General features: G+C 37.3%; 1 pseudogene; it reads left to right on the forward strand.

Annotated features, from left to right (window-relative positions):
- Positions 1-17127: 17127 nt before the first annotated feature.
- Positions 17128-17997, forward strand: LOC109206739 (annotated as a pseudogene).
- The last annotated feature ends 320 nt before the right edge of the window (positions 17998-18317 follow it).

Consider the following 18317-nt stretch of genomic DNA (forward strand, 5'->3'; position numbering starts at 1 on the left):
GCAAAATTTACAACTGTCTAAAGTTGCATCATCTTTGTAATATAACATGCAACCATCTTCACAACAATCGATTCTCATTGATGAAAGTCCTAACTTAGAAACCAATCTTTCTGCCTTATAGAAATCACCAGGTAAGTTGATATTAGGGTCAACTAGTTCACTCATAAGGTCAATGAAAGAGTCCATGGCTGCTTGAGAAATATTCCAATTAGATTTGATACTTAGTAATCTAACTGCAACAGACAACTCAGAGTGGAGACTTCCGTCACGTAGTGGACGACTAGCTTCCTCTAACTGTTCATAAAGGCGTTTTGCGTCTTCATTAGGAGTTTGTTCAATATTTTCATTGGGCTCACCGCCGAAGTGTATCCCAAAAGCATCCGCAACCATATCCTAAATTCTAGAATCAAGATTTATATTCTCCACCAACCTACTACTTTCACCAACAACCATGCTATGAAATATCCCACGGCTACCATCGATCTCTCCATGATTAGTCCAGACAAAGTAATTCTCTATATACCCCTTCCTATAAAGATGAAGCTTAACTTCCTCCGGTTTTTTAAACTTCATAGAATCGCACTTGACACAAGGGCACCTAATTACTCCTTCACTTTGGTATGGTGGAAGTGACATTACATGTCTAATAAAGTCATCAACCCCTTCTACAAAATCCTCCCGAAATTCCTGCCGATTAGGATAATTCCTATTGTACATCCAAGTGCGGTGTTCCATCTATACATATAAAACAAGAACAAATTAATTTATTCTACAATTATAAATTAATAAAATCTTTTTTAGTTAATTAAAGATAATTATTTTTTCCTAATTACACCAAAAATTAAATTGTATTAAATATAATTAATTATAAGCTCAAAGTTCAATTTGTATCCTAAAAAGTTCAGTTCATATCCAAAAGGTTCAATTTATATCCTAAAAGTTCAATTCAAAAGAACAAATCCTAAAAACTAAAAGTTCAATTCATATCCTACGAGTTTAAACATAAACTAAAAGTTCAATTTATATCCTAAAAATTCAACCCACCCAAAAGGTTCATTTTATATCCTACAAGTTCAATTCATATCCTAAAAGTTAAATTCAAAAGAACAAAACCTAAAAACTAAAAGTTCAATTCATATCCTACGAGTTTAAACATAAACTAAAAGTTCATTTTATATCCTAAAAATTCAACCCATTCCCAAAAGGTTCAATTTATATCCTACAAGTTCAATTCATATCCTAAAAGTTAAATTCAAAAGAACAAAACCTAAAAACTAAAAGTTCAATTCATATCCTACGAGTTTAAACATAAACTAAAAGTTCAATTTATATCCTAAAAATTCAACCCATTCCCAAAAGGTTCAATTTATATCCTACAAGTTCAATTCATATCCCAAAAGTTCAATTCACAAGAACAAAACCTAAAAACTAAAAGTTCAATTCATATCCTACGAGTTTAAACATAGACTAAAAGTTTAATTTATATCCTAAAAACTGAACTCATACCCAAAAGGTTCAATTTATATCCTACAAGTTCAATTCATATCCCAAAAGTTCAATTCACAAGAACAAAACCTAAAAACTAAAAGTTCAATTCATATCCTACGAGTTTAAACATAAACTAAAAGTTTAATTTATTTCTTACGACTTTTAACATAAACTAAAAGTTAGGATTATATCCTAAAAATTTAACCCACCTAAAAGTTCGATTCACAAGAACAAATCCTAAATCCTAGATTCTAACTAAACTATTCAAGACAATGCAAAGTTAATAATTCAATTCTAACTAAACTATTTAAGACAATGCAAACTCAAACATTCAATTTATACCATATGTAATCAATTCAATTAAAACAAGACCTAAACCCTAGATTTCTATAAAATACATTGTTAAATAATCAATTGAAACAATAATCAATTGAAACTAATTCATAGCTGATTAACAAAACATAAGATTTATACACAAACGACATAAGTTGTAATTCAAACCTAGAATTTTTCGGAGGTGCAGAAGGAGAGGCGAGGCAGCGGCAGCGGCAGCAGCGACGGCAGCTGGGCGGTGGCGACGCGAGGTGGGGAATGTGATTTGTGTGAGGGAAATAGAGAAGGAAACGGGAAGGTATTGAGCGGGAGTTAAGGGAATTTTGAGAAGAGAGGTATGAAAAAATGGGGGGAATCCCGTATATTTCAGGTTTGTTTTCAGACTTACCGACCAAAGTTGGTCGGTACACTAAGTGTTGACCATTNTGGCATGATTGTAGCAGCTTTACACCACCTTTCACTTGACAGAACCTTTGTTGAATTTTGCAGCTGTACCCAATTGCTTCAGTCGCTTACCACAACTGTCTTCTCCTTGCCTTGATCCTTACATCTTCATCAAATCTCTTGTGTAATTCAGGATGAATTACCCAGCATTCTGCCTCACTAGCCCAGATTCATCAGTTTCTTCCACAATCTTAATACGATGAGGGAACTTACCTAACAAGTTAACTTCCACCTTCACCTTAGCACAACTGGGTCTAGTCCCATTTTAAGTTGCTAAGTCTACATGCAATGGATTACCAACTGCACGAGCTAATGAAAATACACATTCCTTACCAAAGAAGTTTGGAGGAAGTTCTAGAAAGATAATCCAAGCTATGGCAATTGGAGTCTCTTCATCAGGTGACCACCATGGATTCCATTTTGTACAACGCATCTGCCACATGTCTGATTGAGCCTTTAAATAAAAAGCTGGTTTTGACAGGAGATGAACATAATCCTCCAATAATGACAGCCTAATCAACACATGATTATCTTCAATTAAACCAACTGAACAATGACCCTTAATCTCACATTGAATTGGAATCACTTTACATAATTCACCAATAACAGGCTTCCCATATGAAAAATTTCCCAAGAACTGCAAGTTGAAGTCCTTGTTGTACAGTGGATTGCTTCACTTCTTATTTCTTCCACTTCACAACTGGTTCTCCATGAAGGAACTCAACTGGTTTCAATGGTAGCGTAGCTAGGGTTTGCATGGGCGTATTTATGACAGTAGGTTTAATAAATTCGCATAGGTTTTAGGTGGATTAGGGTTTGTAGAGGTTGGTAACGGCTGAGTGGGGGAGGAAGACGATGGACCAAACTCAGGAGGAGGCTGGCTGCCGGCCATGGAGGCCATGAAGGGCAGTCGCCGGCGTGCACTGTTGATCGCCCCTTTGAGGAGAGAGAAGAGAGCTTTTTTTATAAAAAAAAATATTATTAACTATAAAAAAATTTATTTTATTTAACTATACAATTATTATAGATGATTATAAACTATAAGCATAATCTTTACACAAAATTATATTAACTAGGTAATTACTTTTAATAGATTATAATAGCATCTATCTAAGTAAATTTTCTAAGTTATATTTAAGTATATGAGTAATTTCACATACACACACACTATATTGTAATTGATGATCAATCTTATACATTACTACGTACGAATAATTTATCAATTGATAAACCAATATAATATTATTCTATTTTAGGTCGAGACATTTTGTTTTTTATATTAATTGATATTGGTCAAAATATTTTGTTTTTAATATTCATCGATGCATCTAAATAAGTTAAAAGTCGATGAATCAATTGACAAGTAGATATATTTGATGATAAATTATATATACTAATTAGGATCTTCAAAAGTGATTTATCCCTAAAAGAACCCGACCCTGTGTTCCTAGCGCTTTGTGTTCTTATATATATACGGATTGTAATACTTTAACTATATATATTGCTTGTTATAGTATATGTAGTGTGTATATATATAACATACACACTTCGTTGTGCTACATTAACTACATATATAGCATGTTATAGTATATGTTAGTGTATTTATTATTTGTATTACAAAAGAGTTAACACATTACATGTATTTTATTTAGATAGTAAATATTAATGTGATTCAAATTAAAAGTTCGACCATGTTTGACCTATTAATTTAACTCGTTTACTTAATTCTAATAACTTCTTTCGTTTCTTTAATTTGTGATCCATATATATAAAATATTTAGTATTAATTCTTCTATTTTCCATTCATTCATCACTAATAATGCATGACATAGATTAATCGATATAGGTCGAGGCGTTTTGTTTTTACTATTAATTGATATAGGTAAAACGTTCTATTTTTTAATATTCAACGATGTATCTAAGTAAGATATAAGTCGATGAATCAATTTACAAATAGATATATTTGATGATAAATTATATATACTAATTAGGATCTTCAGAATTTACAAATAGCCAAATTTATGACAATTATAACACTCAATTTTGATTTGTCCATTATTGTATTGGTTGTAGCCACGTCCTCTTCCTCCTCTATGTCCACGACCACGACCTCTGAATGTTTGGTGGATTTTAACTTTATTGTTGAAGTTTTTACCGTTACTTCTTCCTCTTCCACGACCGCCACGGCCTCGTCCCCGTCCATTCCCTCGATAGCTCTTTTCACCTCCATAATCCTTGAAGGATGCCTGAGTTTTAAGAAGTTGCTCCAATGGCACTTCTTGTCTCCTTTTTATCTTTTCTTTGTGGGCTTGTAAAGAGCCCTCCAATTGCTCTACCATCATAGAGTCTAAATCTTTAGACTCATCAATATCACATACCACAAAATCAAATTTAGGAGTTAAAGTGCGAAGGATCTTTTCTACCACACGGTCATCTTCTATGTCCTCCCCGTATCTTCTTAGTTGAATTACAACAACATTCACTTTTGAAAAATAATCCAAGATGCATTCGTATTCTTTCATTTTTAAAACTTCAAAATTAGCCCTTAGCGTTTGAAGTTTTACCTTCCTCACCTTGTCAACTCCTTGAAGAGAATTTTGTAAAATCCCCCAAGCTTCCTTGGAGGTGGTAGCATCTGCGACCTTCTCAAACATGACATCATCCAAACATTGGTGGATGAGCGTGAGGGCTTGTTGATTCTTCTTCATTGTCTTTGCCAAGACCTCTTTTTCATTTTGAGGTAGAGCTTCCTCATTATCGAATTTTGCATACCCTCTGTCTACGATTTCCCATACATCTTGAGAGCCAAGAATGACTTTCATACGTAGACACCATTTCTCATAATTATCTTTTGTGAGACAGGGGTACTGAAAAGATAGCGGATCATTATTCGCCATGGCTCTGATGCCACGTTGTTGGAAAAAATAATAATTCTGCCCGGGAATAATATCCACTATGAATAATAATAATAATACAAGAGAGTAACAATGACACCAAATCTTTTATCGAGATGAAATACAATACCTGAACAGAGCAATATTTCTACTATAATATTAAACTTGGTAATGTGAAGAGACTATTACAACTTCCAAATAAATAGCACTCTTTATTTTAAATACCTTACTATAATATTACTACCACTCACAATTTATCTCACTGACAACAATCTATTGATTACTCTCGCTGTTTTGCTTTCTGCTTAGCTTCTCTCGTTTTTTGGTGTGTCAATTCTGAATTGAGAGAATGAGGATGCTATTTATAGCCATCATTGCTACCCAATAAACCAATCAGATGAATTGGTTCATTGCAATTTGCAATTACAAACCACTGGTGCCCACAATTTGTTTTTCTTTCAGTAAAACACTCTTCTTTCTTTTTCTTTTATTTACTTTAGTAGGTGAGGTATGGACTCCACGCTTTGTACAGAAAATGCCAACAAATCAAGTTCATATTATGAGTTACTTGGGTAGTGCCAAACAGAGTTGTTCCCCTTGAGTCTTTGCACTCTCTTCTTGAGTAGGGGTTTTCACTGATTTTCTTGAAGTAGCATTCACCTTCTTGTATTTATAAGAGGCAAGTTGTTCTATGAGAACAAATTGGAGTATCTTAAAAGAAGAATCACCAACTCTTTTAGGTTGAGCAGACTTCACCATGGTAGAGGCCTCGGTGCTTGACTTGTCATTGTAAGGAGAGACTCAAGAGTGAATTTCAAAGAAAATTGGTTGAGCTTTTAGAGATTACAGAGAAGATTAGGGTTTGCATTAATGAATAGTTAGGATGAGAATTGATCTTATCAGGTGAAGGAAGACTTGATTTGACTTAAAGAATGAAAGAGGGGTAGTAGAGGTTTAATGCCAAGAAGTTCTTCTTAATGAGAATATTTTGTTTTTATTTTGTCACGACCCAAATCGATGGGCCATGACGAGTGCCCGAGTCCTACCTCTCAAGCACTCCTAAGCATGCTTCTAAGATATAAACATGAATTAAGGGTAGGTCATGAATAACATCAGTCAATAAACTGCTGAATCAAGTGAATAACATACGTGAGGAAAACATGTCCAAAAGGCATATAGACATATACATGCGGAATATGCTAGGGCGAGCCGACAAGGCTGCAATAGACAACTATATATCAAAAATTAAAAGCCGACAAGGTCACATACTATCCGACTATACATTACTGTCTACAGACCTCTATTAGAGTGTACAGCCGTATAAAGGACGGGACTGGTCCCCGTCGTACCCATATCTACATACAAAAATAGCGTACCAAAACTAATAACAGCTCTGGATCAAGTGAAGCTCACCAAGTCTCGCTGAGCAAGGATCTTAAGATGGGCTATCGTTAACCTGTCTACCTACACATGCGGGCATGAAACGCAGGCCCGGGGAAATAGGGGCCTCAGTACGAATAATGTACAAAGTATGTAAGGCATGAAAATTAGTACTTAAAAAACATAAAGGAAATGTGGAGTAAAGAATTCTACCTGTAAGTCTAAATAACTTTGTGAATCCTGAAACATTTATAATGTCATTCATGTGCGTATAAATGTCGCATCATGCATAGGTATAGGTGTACATAAAATCATCAAGCCTTTGAGGGCATCCCATCATTTCATCTCGGCCTCTATGGGCAAAATCATTAACGCACAAAAACGCGAAATGTAACATCCTCCCCCCCCCCCCCCTAGAAATATTCGTCCTCGAATATTTAACTCCCCGGGATCTATATAAATTTTGTCAGAGTCACCTTTGTAACAGTACTACTACCAACACTTCCTGTAGAAAACTCAATAATTGAATGCCACATATTGCCACCATTATCAATAACGACAATGACTTCACACGACCAATGACAATAACTAACACAAGAATCCATGCTCGTACCTTAAGGCTGTGATGTCTCAGTCGGATGCTTCTCTGGAATAGGAAATATGTGAGGATACCTAGACTTCATGTCTTCTTCGGCTTCCCAAGTCATTTCTTCCACATTATTATTTCTCCAAAGTACTTGCACCGAAGTTACGTCTTTAGTCCTCAATATTTGAACCTATCTATCTAGTATAGAAATGGGAGTTTCCTTATATGATAGCTACTCTGTGACCTGAACATCGTCAAGTGACATGACTCTGGAAGGATCTTCGATATATATACGGATCATAGACACATGAAAGACTGGATATACAGACTCCAAGTCAGAAGGCAAGTCTAACTCATATGCTACCTGGCCTACTTTACTTATGATCTTATTTGGTCCAATGTACCGAGGGATAAGTTTTCATTTCTTACCGAACCTCATATTGCCTTTCATCGGTGATACCTTTAGGAATACCCAATCGTCAATCTGAAGCTCCAAGTCTCATCGTCGATTAACCGCATAAGACTTCTAATGGATTTGAGCTGCTAATAGCCTTTCTTGTATAAGCTTAATCTTCTCGATTGCCTGTTGTACAAACTCTGGACCTACTAGCTTAGTTTCCCAACATCGAACCATCCTATAGAGGACCTACACTACCGTCCGTGAAGAGCTTCGTATGGAGCCATCTAAGTACTGGAATGATAGCTATTATTATACGCGAACTCAATAAGAGTTAGATGATCATCCCATCTACCCTTGAAGTCTACCACACAAGCCCGTAACATATCTTAAAGTATCTGAATAGTACGCTCAGCTTGTCCGTCTATCTGGGGATGAAATGTCGTACTAAGACTTACCTGTGTCCCCAATCCTTTTTGGAAGGACCTCCAAAAATTACCTGTAAACTAAGCACCTCTATCCGAGATAATAGATATAGGGACACCATGAAGTCGTACTATCGTCTTAATATAAAGCCTTGCATAATCCTCTACGGAATATATAGTCCTAACGGGCAAAAAATGGGTTCATTTTCTAAGTCTATCAACAATCACCCATGTAGAATCAAACTTATGCTGGGTACAAGGTAAGCCTACGATGAAATTCATATTAATTACTTCCCACTTCCAAGTCAGAATCTCTATAGTCTGCAATAATCCATCGGGTTTTTGATGCTCAATCTTAACTTACTGACAGTTAGGGCACTGAGCAACAAACTCCACTATATCCTTTTTCATTCTGTCCCACTAATATATTTCCCTGATATCATGATACATCTTTGTTGCTCCTGGATGGAAAGAATAAGGAGAGTAGTGAGTTTCTCCCATAACCTGTTGGCGCAGCCCTGCAACACTAGGGACACATAATCGTCCTCAATACCTGAGGACCCCATCTCCTATGATCGTAAATGGTGTCTTCTCCTTCTGAGAGGTTGTATCCCTATAATAAGCTAACACATGATCCTCGTACTGGCATTCTTTCACTTCAGTGACTAAAGAGGATGTTGACGTATCCTGAATAGTAATTCCAGTGTCACCTGAGTCCTGTAATCAAACTCCAAGACTAGCTAGCTGATGAATATCATGGGCTATCCCACTCTTCTCTGGTTTTAAATATGACATGCTACCCATAGATCTACGGCTGAGGGCATCGGTTACTACATTCGCCTTCCCTGGATGGTATAAAATATCATTATCATAGTCTTTCAATAGCTCCAACCACCTCCTTTATCGTAAATTCAATTCCTTTTGCTTGAAGATATACTGAAGGCTCTTATGATCCGTGTAGATATCAACATGAATACCATACAGATAGTGCCTCCACATCTTTAATGCATGAATCACCGCGGCAAACTCTAATCGTGGGTCGGGTAATTCTTCTCGTGCTTTCTTAGTTGTCTAGAAGCATATGCTACAACCTTACCATGCTGCATCAGTACACAACCCAATCCAACGTCCAAAGCGTCACAATAGGTGCTGAAGTTAGTCTGTTCTTCAGTGCCTAGAAACTCCGTTCGCAAGCATCGGTCCATTGAAACTTATATCCCTTTTGAGTTAACTTTGTCAATGGTGCTGAAAAAGAAGAAAATCCCTCTACAAATCTCCTGTAATAACCTGCTAAACCGAGAAAACTATGAACCTCCGTCGGTGTAGTAGGTCTAGGCCAAGTCTTTACTGCCTCAATCTTTTGTGTATCAACCCGGATACCTTCACCTGAAATAATATGCCCAAGGAAAGCTACAGAATTCAACCAAAATTCACATTTAGAGAATTTTGCATACAACTTCCCTTTTTGTAGAACTTTGAGCACAGTACGCAAATGAGCTGCATGCTTAGTCTCTGAACGAGAATACACAAATATATCATCAATAAATACAATCACGAACAAATCTATAAAGGGTCTGAACACACGGTTCATCAAATCCATGAATACTGTTGGGGCATTGGTCAAACTGAATGACATAACACGAAAGTCAAAGTGCCCGTATTTTGTCCTGAATGTTGTCTTCGGAATATCTTTCTCCTTAACCCTTACCTGATGGTACCAGGACCTCAAGTCTATCTTAGAGAAACACTTGGCACATTGCAACTGATCAAATATATCATCAATCCTCGGGAGCGAGTAATTATTCCTGATCGTCACCTTATTCAACTGTCTATAATCAATACACATCTACAAGGAACACTACTAGAAATAAGGCCTATGGAAACCCTTCTAAAACCGTGGCAATAAATACACTAACCGACCATGTAGAGCTACTAGGACGATTAAGCAGTCGTTCCCGGATTTGCTGTTACCATAGGTCTATTAGAATGGTTATATGGAACGGTTACAAAACCGTCCCTTTATATTGATATTGTAACGGTTATGAAACCGTTACATCAATCTGTGGAACGGTTTTTTATTTTATTGTGACGGTTATAAACCGTTCCGATATATTTGTGCCAACGATATTTTACGACTATCGCAATGGTTTTTATAATATATTGTAACGGTTTTTGTGATCTATTGCAACAGTTATTAGGGGCTGCTATTATTTTTTTCTAGGTCTATTGCAACGGTTATATTGTCTATTGCAACGACTCTTCCTAATAATTTCATATATATTTATAGCTCCTGAATGAGGACTATTTGCCTCGCAACAAAATTTCATACACCATAACTTATATAAACTACAAAATAACATTGCAATATCAAACTAGCTAGCATTATCCATATACAAAAACAAAATATGAATACATTGTTTCATCAACAATATCTAAGTTGAAATAGATGAGTTTGCGTAAAAAAAGTTCTAAACTAAAATATCCTAGAACATAATGAGAAAGTCTAGCAACGATCAACAACACTCAGGTAAGGTCTTCATCACTGCTTTCATCTGCAATCGTTGCACCTACAAATGACGATCAATAAATAATTAAACAAAGAAAATTTTAAGATGTTTGAATCACAAAGTAATTGATTCAAAGCCTGAATGTCAAACAAGAAGCTAAATATTTTCTAACTTCTAATATTTCCATAAGACAACTGAAAGGTTTTACATTTTCAAATGATATTAGTATTCAAAGCCTCCAACTCCATTTCAAAGCAACTCAAGTCCAACAACAAACCAAAATAATGAAGGAACACTCTAGCTCCTGTCAATTTACACTGTAGAATCTAACATTTGACAATCGAAAATAAAGTAACACAAACGCACATGCTAACTGACATAATGCGTACAGATACAGCAACTAAAGGTCACTTCACTATGCTAACTGACACATAAAACAATCTGCCCAAAAGTCCAGAATCAGCAATGGACAAATGATAGAATTCAACTCTCCAGAGATTACTACATGAACAGATTGTTTCAACAACCTAAGGCATCAGAAACTCACAAAAATTATTAAATTGTCAATGAGTTAATACCTGTAATGAGCTGGCCTTCTTTGATGCTACCAGTAGATGGACGACGAATTGGTTACAAAGTTGTTTGTTGTGAAGATGAAACTTCTCTGGGTGAATTATCACCCAATGCCGCTAGAATAATGTTAGCATCAATATTATTTTCTGAACGTTGAAGTCGTGCAAGAACATCCGCAACAACTTCTTGACGAATAGTTGCCTTTTGTTCCTCAATTTTTTCTTCCATTCTCTGTATTTTCTCCTCCATTTTTTGCAAACAATTTGTGGAATTTGAAGAGTGTTCATAACATCCTACTTTCCCTCTCAAAAAAGTTCTTGTAACCCCCCCGTCCATACATGTGACGACCCAACCCGACCCGTCGTCACGTGAGTTACCACTTCGTTTTTCCCGTTTTAAGCTTCTTTATGCTTCACTATAAGAGTCTTGTGTGAACGAGTTGATTTGGATTGATTTTAGAGGGAAATCAGACACTTAGTCTCTTTAAGGAAGGTTTGGTTTGGAAAAGTCAATTGGATGTTGACTTATGAGTTAGAGGGCTCGGATGTGATTTCCACTGATTCGGTTAGCTTCGGGGGATGATTTGTGACTTAGGAGCGTGATCGGAAGTAATTTTAGAGGTCCGGTGTAGAATTAGGCTTGAATTGGCGAAGTTAGTATTTTGGCGAATTCTGGTTGATAGGTGAGATTTTTATCCGAGGGTCGGAATGGAATTCTGAGAGTTGCTGTAGCTTCGTTAGGTGATTTGGGATGTGTGTGCAAAATTTCAGGTCATTCGGAGGTGTTTTGGTCGGGCTTTTGATCAAATGCGTGTTTCAGAAGTTTTAGAAGAACTTAGGCTTGAATCTGATGTAATTTGATGGTTTTGGTGTTGGTCGTGGTGTTTTGATAATTGGAGCAAGTTTGAATGATGTTTTAGGATGGATTGAAACTTTTGGTTGAGGTCCCGGGGGCCTCGGGGTGATTTCGGATGGCCATCGGGATGAATTTTGGACTTGTGTCATTGCTGATAATTGCTTGTTCTGGTATTTCCGCATCTGCGGAAAAGGGACTGCAGATGCGGTTCTGCAGATGCGGAAAGGGAGTCGCAGGTGCGAGTTTCTTGAGGAGTTAGTTTTTTGCAGATTCGGGCTTGGAGCCGCATCTACGGTGTCGCAGATGCGGCGATGAAACCGTAGAAGCGGACATGGGCCATTGGGATCTTCCGCAGAAGCGGGCAGGTGTCTGCAGAAGCGGTGTCCGCAGAAGCTGATTTAGACCGCAGAAGTGATCCTGAGAAAATAGTAAAGCTCTGCTGAATCGGAGGAGTTCTACAGAAGCGGAAACCGTAGAAGCGGGTAGAGCATCGCAGAAGCGGAAATGCCTGGACAGAAAGGGTTTTAAAAGTTTCATTATGTTCCGTGAGCTAAGGCATTTTTCCTCCATTTTTGAACATCCTTGAGAGCTTTAGGACGAGAATTGAAGGGGATTTCGACTGGGATTGATTGGAGGTGAGTTCTATGACCTAAATACATGATTTAATGGTAGAATCAACCTAGAAATTCATGAAAAATTTATCAAAAACGGGGAAGAACTAGGGCTTGAGTTTTGGTATTTCAAATTGGGTTTTGATGGGTCATTTGAGCTCGGATTTCGGAGTTCTTGATATGTATAAACTCGTGGCGAGATAAGGAATCTGTAGATGTAAAATTTGCTGGAATTCGAGAAGTGGGCCCAAGGCTCGGGTTTTGCAAATTTCGTGATTTTCGATGTTTTTCGATTCTTTTCGATTGGGTTATGTTCCCTTAGCCTATTGTGATGTATTCGTTGTGGTTTTGATCATATTCGACGCGTGAGGAGGCCAATTTGAGAGGCAAGGGCATAGCGAGCTAGGATTTTGGCCGACTTGAGGTGAGTAATGATAGTAAATGATATCATGAGGGTTTGAAACCCCGGATTTGCATAACGTAGTGCTATATTGAGGTGAAATACGCGCTTAATGACGAGCGCAGGGTTGTTTACTACTGGGGATTGTGACTTGGTCCATCCCGATTGATATTTTACCGCGTATTTGACTGAGATGTAACTGTTATCAACATGATTTGGGCCTATTGCCATATTTTGAGCTTCACGCCGACTACTTGAATCCTTCTTGGATTTTTATCACTGTTTCCTCAATATTTTGATATACCACTTGAACTCAGTCCTGTTGATTATACTGTTTTACAAACTCAGCTGCTTTAGTTGAACTTTGAGACTTAAATGATATTTCCACTGTTGTTTAGGCTGAGCACTGCTATTTTATTGAGGCCCGAGGGGCTTATGATGTTTTCTGAACTAAGTGACGCTTTCAGGCCTTGTGAGTGATGTGAGGAGGCTTTCAGGCCTTGTGAGTGATGTGAGGAGGCTTTCAGGCCTTATGTTGATATAGCTCTTGGGCCGTAAGGGGCCCCTCCGGAGTCTGCACACCCACAGTGAGCGCAGGTACCCATATGATTTGAGAGTGAGCCCGAGGGGCTGATATTATGCTGAGTGATTGATACTGAGCCAGAGGGGCTGATACTGTGCTGAGCGATTGATACTGGGCCCGAGGGGCAGATTTCTACTCACTATTTACTTGTTGTTTTACCTGATTTACCTATTTTTAAAAGGAGATTTCATTTGACACTTTACTGTTTTACTGCTTTAAGTGATTTACTGCCTGATATAGAATTGCCTTATGCACTTATGTGTTTTCATGCCTTTGGTTATTATTTATTATTACTACTTACTAGGTCGGAGTACTCGCATTACTCCCTGCACCATGTGTGTAGATTGAGGCATAGCAGAGTCCGCAACTGAGCACTGATTCCTTCTAGACCAGGCAGCGAGTTGGAGTTATGAGGTAGCTGTTGACATCCGCAGCCCCTTGTTTCCCCTATCTTTCATTATTAATGTTTCCTTCAGACTATTGTATCAGATATTACACCTTGTAGACTTAAGCAAACTCTGTAGTAGCTCATGACTTGTGACACCCCGACTTTGGGCTGTGTCGGGGTGGTTTCCCTTGTTATTATCGCTGATTCCGCATTATTGACTATATTAAGCATGTGTTAGAATTGTTAATGTTAATTAATTACTTTAAAAAAGGTGTTGCATTGTTGTGGCTAGCCCTGTCTTCACGAGAGCCGCCATCACGATCGGGTTGGGGAATTGGGTCGTGACAATACAACCTCAAACGCCCTGGATGTTCAGGTCTCATGACAGCTGCAAATGCCTCTACGGACTCATTGCCATTTTCAGTTTGTTGTGCTTCTATATCCTCCATTTCAGCCTACAAAGCAAATTCAAAAATATAGAATTCAAGTAAATAACAAGTAAACTAACACAAATATATGATTAATCTCGGTATAACAATAGTTAAGTATAATTCGCACAATTTTACTAGTTGTGTCTTCATCCGAGCACATGTATGATCGTCGAGCTTTCCTTTTTCTTGTAGCTACAAAGACTTCCTTTGGTGTTAAAGGATCCGAAGTTCCCTTATCATTTCCTAGTCACATGGAAGTGCGTTAGTATTCCTGATGATCTGCCATAAACTAAACATGAGCCAAAACTGAGAAATGTTTTTCATGATTTGCTAGTTACACACCAACTTAGAGCAAACTAAAGCAAAACTTCTTTTTCCAGCAATGTGAGGATTCTTCAACTTTTTCCGGTTCTCAATATTAGTTTTGGACATTTTCTGTAGGAAGAAAAAAGCACCAAATAACAACTTACAAGTAGAACTTGAGAAGTATACAGTAAACACAATAGAAGGGAAAATATAGACATATAAAGATGAGATCAAGTTACCAGAGCAATTCACAGAAGCACATAATAAAACAAAATATGCAGTCCGTATGGGCCACACTTTTCACATTTAGAAGTTTCTGTAAAATCAGCAGCTCTATGTAATAAGCAGTGTCTTAAGAACCCAATTGATAAAGATGACATATCTGCCACATCAAATACAGTACAGTTTTAATAAGAGCACATAAAGAAATTACAGTACGGTCATTGCACTTCAAAATGCCTCCTCCTTCCTTTGATTTGTCGCAATAATATGACCCATTAACAATACTGTCTACCAATTTCAAAATTCAAGATCTTATATTAATTTAATGTTTCATAATATTTGACTTTCATGTGATATTCAATTTCATGTGATGTTCAATCTCCTGAAATTACAACAAAGGAAGGGTGTAGGATATACGGAGAAAGAAAGCTCTTTTTGCATTGGCACCCATCAGTTACTGTCACTGCCTCAGCATGTACTTCTAAACATGTTGAGTAAAAATCATCACACACACACACACTCATTCACACAAGAAAAAACCCCAGTTCCTCACTAGTCACACCCACAGACCACCAGTTACAAAATACCCTACATACACACCTATTCCAAACAGAGAAGAAAAAACTGGAAGGAAGGCAATCAGCTTCCCCCAAGTATGAGAGATGTGATCTTAGAACCCACAAGAACCTAAGAGCACACCCTTTCAACTGGGATAATGACAACCTCCATCTTATTCCAAAAGCAACAAAATAAAAAAATAGAGCAGTAATGCTCAATTTTCTAACCAGGTTTTCTTTTTTGCAGGTTATTCTCCAAAGTTAATTGTCATTCAAATGATATGGTTTCTAGGAGTGGTATTAACATCTATAATGCTCATTCTCCTGAAACCATGCCATTTGATATACAGTCAACAACCCCATAGAAATACCTGCCCACAAGGGCTCACAAAGAAAGCAGTTGCTGTGAGTGCAACAATTATTGCTGTCTACAGCAATAGTTTCCCAGGCCAATGTGACCCCCCAGCTCCAGCTACAGCTTCTGCACACTTCCCCAGCAACAGAAGTAACAATATAAAAGGCTGCAGCCAGCACAAGAACCTACAGCCAATGCCACCATTTCCTCACCTCCGTATATCCTGCACCCTTCCTGGTGCTCTTGTACCATATGAAATCAATTTCATGTTCACATCTTCTTAAGTTGCTGAAGCAGCTTTCTCCAGAGGCTCATTGTTACATAGGCTCGTATTTGGTCAAGATCACATTTATAAGAAGAAGAAGACAGAAGTAGAGGAAATATCTCCGGGAGGGGGAGGAGGAGGAGGAGGAGGAGGAGGAGGAGGAAGAAGAAGTTCTAGAAGAAGAATAAGAACAAGTAGAAAGATCTAGATATACCTTGAGTTTTTCAGAGTTCCAATACCTAAGGAGTTCCTTAAACTGAGAAGCTGGAACATCTTCAGGGACATTTTTCATTCGAGTTTCATCATTTTGATAGGCGTCAAAGTGAACCTTTTTCAATCTACTCTTGTGCTTTCTCCAGGCAGCTTGGACTGTTTCCAAAGTATATTTTTTTTCAGCTTCAGGAATATCATATTTATCCTACAATTAATGTCAAATCTGTTAATGCAGAAAATATGAAAGATTTTCAACTAAAAATTGAAAATGAAGATCTTCTGACCTTGGTATATTCCCATATATCCTCTTTTGTGTCCATCTTCCTCCAATCCAAAATATCAAGAGGACATAGAGTCGCATTCCTTGCCAATGTGCCGAGGAAGCTTCCAAACTCTAGCACAACAGCTTCAGTAGGACCAACATGTTGATTTAAGTAGTTAAGTAAAATGAATTTACGCTCATGCTGTCCATGTACACTTTTCATCTTTGTTCAACCTCTTTTTCTCCTTTGAATGGAAGGGCCTACAACCATAGAAACCAAAGAAAACCACCAAATTACTATTGTTGATACATTGTGTATGACTGAAATAGGATGTAAGCATTTTAGATAAAGTCTATACGGTCTTACCTTGTTCTTCACATTGTTCATCTGTGATAGGAATTGTCGAATCCAACTGAACTTGTTCCTCTACTTTTTCCTCTACTACTTGTGTTGCAGGGGTGGTTGATCTAGTGTGTACATTGGCTGCTACTTCTGGATATTGGGGTATTAGCTGATTCTCTTCAATGATATTCGGACGCTCTTTGTTAGATGGACGCTCTTTGGTAGATGGACGTGCAGGAACAACATATTTTTGGCTAAACAAACTCCTTATTTGGTTTGCCAAAGATGCCATTGTTCCAGCTTTTATGTATGTCGCGTTTGTCTTTCTTTTGGCTTTTGAAGGTCTTTCTTGATTCATATTATCAGAACCTGATGAAGAATACAAATAAAATTAGCTCTAACAGGTATTATATAAAAGACGATAGTTGAATTCAAAGAAAATAATAGTATCATCTATGAACAGTACTGTAGAAGAAGATTCTTGGAACAATAATGCTAATTATGCAATTCAAATCAGGTTATGGATATTCAATCTGACACTGAAACAACAACTCCTAATAAGAAGAGGAGATCATCAAGAAAGATCAAAAGATATATAACAAGTACAACTTCCTCTATTGTAACTGAGATTGAACAAGAACAAGAGGAAGTTGCTATGAGTTTGATTATTCTATCAAGGGATTCAGGAAATGGGGTTGGCCTAAATCTTTTTACTGATGAAAATGGGAGTAAGATCTCCAGATTTAAGAATAGTGAATTGGTCAAGCTGAAGAAAGTCAAAAATGGGAAGCTAGAGAAAAATGAGAGGTCAAAGTCAAATGCAAGAACCATAGGATTTCAAGAAATGGTTACAAAATGGATAAATCAGAGGAATCAGATGATAAGCAAAAGAAGATTAAAGATGATAAAGAAAATGAATTTGAGGAGTCTGAAATTGAAGTTCAGTACAAATTAGTCAAAGGGAGCTATAGCAAGAAAAGAAACATTGAAATGAATGAGTGTGATATTAGTGTAGATAGCAACACAAAGAAACTAAGAGATCAAGATTCTGATTCTGAGAAAAAGTTCAAATTTGAGGAACCAGAGGACAGCATAAAGAAGGTCAACATCCTGCAGCAGAATTTTGAGGCCTCTTTACACAAGAATCTGGAAGAGGCTCGATCTGCTAATACTATCTGATATGGTGAAAGACCAGATTCCCAAGGTACATTTGGAGACCACAGGTTAAATCACATGTTCATGAACCAACAACCGTGGAAAATTAATAAAACGAAACACTATTGTGCAAACTAAGCTAAAAAACTGTCCAGCACTTTCCAAAACTGTCCAGATTTGCCCAAAAAAAACACTGCCATAAACAACACTGTCCAAAACTGTCCGAATTTGCAAAAGAAAACACTGCTATAAAAAATACTATCTAGATTTGCAAAAAAAAAATGTCCAGCGCTGTCCAAAACTGTCCAAATTTGCAAAAAAAAAATACTGCCGTAAACAACACT

The sequence above is a fragment of the Nicotiana attenuata genome, unplaced genomic scaffold (genome assembly GCF_001879085.1).
Source record: "Nicotiana attenuata strain UT unplaced genomic scaffold, NIATTr2, whole genome shotgun sequence".
Taxonomy (NCBI): domain Eukaryota; kingdom Viridiplantae; phylum Streptophyta; class Magnoliopsida; order Solanales; family Solanaceae; genus Nicotiana; species Nicotiana attenuata.